Source organism: Budorcas taxicolor, chromosome 1, assembly GCF_023091745.1.
Source record: "Budorcas taxicolor isolate Tak-1 chromosome 1, Takin1.1, whole genome shotgun sequence".
NCBI lineage: Eukaryota > Metazoa > Chordata > Mammalia > Artiodactyla > Bovidae > Budorcas > Budorcas taxicolor.
The window spans coordinates 198,442,941-198,449,112 of NC_068910.1; positions in this window are offsets into that span (position 1 = coordinate 198,442,941).

Here is a 6,172-nt window from a genome sequence, read left to right on the forward strand (position 1 = left end):
GTTAGGGTATTATCTTCACTCTAGTTTAAAAAGTGAGCAGCCAGGAAGCACAGGCACTATGTGAGGCCAACTGGCAGACCTAAAGATGTAAGAGGTACGATGCCTGCTCCCAAAGGCCTCGGCTTCTCAGCCCAGATGAGCTCAGTTATGTCCACTGCATCTGAGCACCTGCTTCACACGTACCTGCATCACCTCACACGATTCTCACAGCAGCTTATGCAACAGGCTTTATTATCACACGTCTACAGAAAGAGAAACTGAGGCTCAAAGAAGATGAAACCTCATAACATACTGCACCCCAAAATCTTATCCCAACCAAGGTCCTGTCTTACTGCCCTGTCCATTCACCTTGATGGTTTTATCAGCTTAGATCTCCACAACCCATCTAGCCTAAGTCCTACCACTCCTGCCCTGGGGGCATCAAGCTCTGGGTCCACTAGTCTCCCCACCACCTCGCAAACGCACCAGGCGTGGTTGTGAGTCCTGCCATTGTCTCACTGTGCCGCTCCCTAGAAAGTCCTTCCCCTCAATAAGCTCAAAGTCTAGTGTGTGTTTTGGATGGTCAAACAATGGGGATGAGATCAGTTTTAGCATGTGATAAACACTATCCTTTGAAAGATATTTATTCTGACAGAAGAGGGGCTTAAGCTGAGGCTTAGCACATGAGCAGGAGTGTGCTAACCCAAGAAGGGTGGAAGGACACTCTCAGCAAAGAGAAGAGCAAGGGAAAAGGCACTGAAACATGCAAGGGTGAAGTGCTTTGGGGGTCGGGGGAGGCCAGCAAGCTGCCTAGTGCAGAATCTCAGATAGATGGACAAGATTGATAGGCCAACCTCAGAAGCAGTCTTGCTCTCTGCCTAGAACACCCAGCAAAAATATTCCATAAAAAGAATCCAAAAAAGAATATGTGTGTGTGTGTGTGTATGTAACTGAATCACTTTGCTATGCGTCTGAAACACAACATTGTAAATCAACTATACTTCATTCTAAAAAAAAAAAAAGAGTTCCATAGTCCCTGGGCCCCCATGGCTGAGGATGCTGATAAAAATGCTGCTGCTGACACTCAGGTACCAGAGGTCCACAGTGATGCACCCCTCCCTACTAACTCCTGGGAAGCGTCCTGGATGCACCCCAGGTGATGTGAAGCACCCGTGGCCCACCTCTGTCCTCCATTCTGCTGACCAGCACCCTGGGAATTAAGAAAACCTCTGCCCTGTGCAGTGGCCCCTCTGTCCCATTCCCTTGGGGGACCAGCCCAAATCAGAATTCTGTGCATTGCTAGACCTGAGCTCCCAGCCTGTGTGCTGCATACCCAACACTGCACGGATTCATTCCAGCCAGGAAAGGAATCATCAAGGTGCTCCCAGGCCTGGAGGCAGCGCTCCCGAGGGTCGGAACCCCGTCTGGGGCTTCTCAGTTGGGAAACAAAATGGCACACGCAAGGGAGCGGGCATTTCCAGTCCTGAGCAGCAGTTGTTTCTGCAACAAGCAAGCAGACCCCGCACAGACCCCGCTCTCCTCCACAGATGGGCGCCTGGGAAACACAGAGTCGCTTCCAGACTACAGATTGCGCCGAAGCCCCGTATCACCTGCTACATGCAGACTCTACTGCCACTTGCCTGGAGTCTCCTGGGAGTTGGAACATCAGGGCTGGCCTGCCACCAAGTACAGAGAGAAGTCAGATCAGTGCCATGAAGTGAGGCTGACGCCTGGATGCTGGGGTCAGAGGGAAGGAGGGACCTGTGGAGATGAGCCTGCAAATCCTACCCTCCCAGCTTCTCCCCCAGCCCTGCCATCAGCACTCCTGCCACATGAGCAAGTCATTTCTTTTCCATCTGAAAACGAGGCTGTTAGTGAAGCCCATTTACAGGACGACACTTGGAACTGTGAGATGGTAACTATGAAAATGTACCTGAGAGGAGCCGGACATGCCATCGAGAAGCTGGGACGACAAACGCACAGCCTGAGTGCAGCCACACCTCTCCCCCTGCCCACAACACGTACAGCCAGAGACCCAGGATGCCCATCCACTGGGTCACTGTCTTTCTCACCCTAGCCCACCTGGAGATGCCCCACGCGATGCCAGCTGGCACACAAGACTACATCGATTTGCCTACTTGGGACTAAATCAGCAAAGCCTTAAGCCAGGAATCCCTGAGGGATGTTTAATGGTGACATACTTGAGTGTCACAGCCTCAGGCCACAGTCCCCAAGCAGTTTGGGTTCTATGAGAAGAGAAGCTGCCAGCTGAAGGAGCTCTAAAACACCTCCCTTCCTCAAGGCATTGAGAGCCAGCTCCTAGAGAAGAAAGAGGTTTCCACTCGGGCTGTGGGGGGTGAAGGGGGGATGAGCAACACACACACTTGTGCTGGGCCCAACCCAGCCGCCGTCACAGCCAGCCATTCACTCATCAGCTCTCCCGCGTGTCAGTCACCAGTGCAATGGAAGGACAGGGGCTGGAAATTTGAGAGCTGGTGGTCAGGGGAGGCCGCCCAGAGGATGTCCCTCTGAGTTCTGGATGAGTCTCAGCCCCAAAGAGACCAGAAGGGAAGGCATTCCAAGCAAAGGAAACAGACAGTGCCCAAGCCTGGCAGCCCTGTGAACAAAAACCATTCGAGGCACACTGCTTTGCAGGCCTGCACTCCCAGGGTGGCCATGCTCTCCCGCAGGGCTGCTGCTGCTCCAACCCTCCTCCCTTTCTTTGCCCCTTGACTAAGTCCCAGGGGTTCAGAGAGTGACTGGGGTTGGGGCACTATCCCTTCAAGATGCTGTGCTCACCACTCCCCAGACTAAAGAGAGGTGCAAATCTTCCAGGCTCCCAAGGATCAGGAACAAAGCTGACCAAGAAGAAAACTCTTCTTTAGGAATAAATCTGATGAGGGGACTGGGTGTGCCCTGGGTCTGCCAATTCCAAGCTGGTTGTGAGAAAGGATCAGGGAGAACCTCTCTCCCCTCACTCATTCAGGAAAGTTCTCTGGGATACAGTCTCCCAGCCAAGAACTGGAGCCTGCCTCCTGCCACCCTGGGTAGCCTCATGACCCCACCTGCACAGCCCAGATGTGTCCCAGGTGATGGGACAGATACCATATGAGGAGGGTGACATTCACCAGAGAGACCTTCCCACCAAGGCTGAGCCCTCACCATCCTCCCTGTCACTGAATCAAGAAAGCAGGGGCTCTGGTGGGGCCTGCATTCAGATCACCACCTCCGTCAACACCAAAACCATGGTGCTTTCTACTTCTAACAAACCTGCCTTAGTGGGGCTGCTCTCTGAGCCTGACACCCAAGGGAACTGCTCTCAATGAGCAAAGCAATGAGGGCAGAGGGTATGGGGTGGAGGAGGTTGACTCCACGGAGATCTGCAGTAGAGACCAGGCTGCATGGGCTGCGATGCAAGGAAACCAGCAAGTCAACTGGCAAGAAGAAAGATGACTGGTGTCATGCCAGTGGAGAGTGTGAAAATGGCTGCCATCAGGAGATCCAACCAGTCCATCCTAAAGGAGATCAGTCCTGGGTGTTCACTGGAAGGACTGATGTTGAAGCTGAAACTCCAATACTTTGGCCACCTCATGCGAACAGCTAACTCATTTGAAAAGACCCTGATGCTGGGAAAGATTGAGGGCGGGAGGAGAAGGGGACGACAGAGGGTGAGATGGTTGGATGGCATCACCGACTCAATGGACATGAGTTTGGGTAAATTCCAGGAGTTGGTGATAGATAGGTGCTGCAGTTCATGGGGTCGCAAAGAGTCAGACATGAGCAACTGAGCAACTGAACTGAACTGAACATCACCATTATCATCATAACAGCCACCACAACAACATCAACTGTTATTGGGCACTTGCGATGTATCAGGTGCGGTCCTGGCACCTGTGTTGATCCTCAATGATTCTGAGGGAGGCTCCATGATCGTCTCCCTTTACTGACAGGACAACTCGCATCCAGTGGACCAGGTTATGGGAAGGAGAGCTGAAGAGAACTGGCAGATGCTAACCAAACCCAGACCCAGCATCTCTGAGATGACTTCCGTGGGGCACAGGCGGGCACAGGGGAGCCTCTGAGGTCTGGGTGCTCTGCATGGCATCTCAGTGCTTCTTCCCTGGCCCCAACACACCACATACCTGAGCTGGTGAGCCACTCAGATGCTGCTCTTTCCACATCTCCCCAGTGGTCCCAGAAAGATCCCAGAAAGCCTACAACTCCCTGTTACTGGCTACATGGAACACAGGGGTCAAAGAGAAGATTCCAGTTCCTTGTTTCTTCCTAGCCTGCTGCCCCTCACCATTTTTAAGCCCTGTATGCCCATCCTGAAGATGCCTGGCAAAGGCTGCGGAATTTGGGACTTCCTTGGTGGCACAGTGGATAAGAATCTGCTTGCCAATGCAAGGGACATAGGTTCAACCCCTGGTCTGGGAAGATTCCACATGCCACGGGGCACCTAAGCTCGTGTGCTGCAACTACTGAGCCTAGGCTCTAAGGCCCTCAAGCTGCAACTACCAAGCCCTCATGCCAGTACTACTGAAGCCTAGTGCCTGTGCTCCATAATGCGAAGCCACACAGTGAGAAGCCTGTGCACTACAATGACGAGTAGACCCTGCTTGTTGCAACTAGAGAAAGCTCCTGTAAAACAACAAAGACCCAGTGCAGCCAAAAATTAATTTAAAAAAAAAAAAAAAAAAAAAACACTGAAGAATTTGGGGTCAAAAAGAAAGGTAGAGGCGACTTTATGGAGGGACCCATGCACCTTTCATCTGGGGTCTAAACGGTACCCACGTCCCCAGGCCAGCCCATCTGTTCACAGTGCAAAAGATAAACCTGGTGTGCTTTCCTATTATTACACACCCTCTCCAGTAGTTTAAACCTCAATAGAAACTTCAGCTGCCCTCTTAATATTCGGTGGCTTTTCCTCTTAGAGCTTATAAACAGCGAGTTCACTTTTGCTTACAAGAGTGCTAGAAAGATATTTGAGCATGTACAATAGGAAACATGCATGTTTTCAGATTCCGTATCTGCACACAAAAGGTCCTGGCACCACAGCTTTCTTTTCAGCTTCTTCCAAGCCTAGAAAATTTCCACTTCAAAGACGCGACTTTCTTATTTCCTTTGTGGAAAAAATGCATTGGTAACAGTCAGAGATGAGTCGCTCCAAGCTCAGCTTCTGCCACACATGGTCACAGTTTCCACTCACCAACATGCCCCTTCTGCGCTGGGCACCACAGCCACACCTGTGTCCACTTGGACCCTGATTCTCTGTCACTGGGCAAAACGTTTAATTCACCAGCCACCCAGTGGGCCATCAAATGCAGAGTGAGAAGACAAGATAGAAGTGCTTTTGATCTCTGTGGATGTCAATTCCTGGGGGTGGGCAAGCTTGACAGGAAAAAGCAAGGTTGCCCCACAGGGCCACAGGAAAGGAGCAGGGCAAGCAGAGGGCTTTAGAGCTTTCCCAACACAGACTCCTAATTTCTTTTAAATGATACCTTTTAAGCTGCAAATCTCCAGAAGAAAAGGGAATGGTTGTTAAAGCAGAAGATCTGGCCACACATTAAAGAGTGGAAAGCCTGTTTCTGTGCCCAAGGCTGCAGGCTGTCACTTCCTTCAGATGCTGAAGATTTACTGAACTCCAACAAGAAAGAGAGGCCCTCGCGTAACAGTTCCTCATTTCCAGAGACAAAGAGAAAATGAAAAAATAAGAGAGAAAAACACCAGTTATGGGAATAAAACCATCAGAAGGGGACATCTTCCAGTAACAAAGCACTTGGCTTGTCAACCTACCTCTGCAGATGGGAGGTGATCTCAGGAGAAGGTGGAGGAAGTGCCCTTTCTATGAGTGAAAGTGAAAGTTGCTCAGTCGTGTCCGACTCTTTGCAACCCCATGGACTATGCAGTCCATAGAATTCTCTAGGCCAGAATACTGGAGTGGGCAGCCTTTCCCTTCTCCAGGGGATCTTCCCAACCCAGGGATTCTTTACCAGCTGAGCCACAAGGGAAGTCCTTTCTACGAATGTTTGTATCCTCAAATGCTCAATGAAGGAGTGAGTCTCCAGGAGTCCAAGGCAGAGAGTCTGGAGACAGAGGCTGGCTGGTCTGCCACCAGAGCCCTTGTTCCAAACAGAACTCTTCATCATCCTTCCAGAACCTTATTTCATTTGCCAGATCCCAAGGAAATATC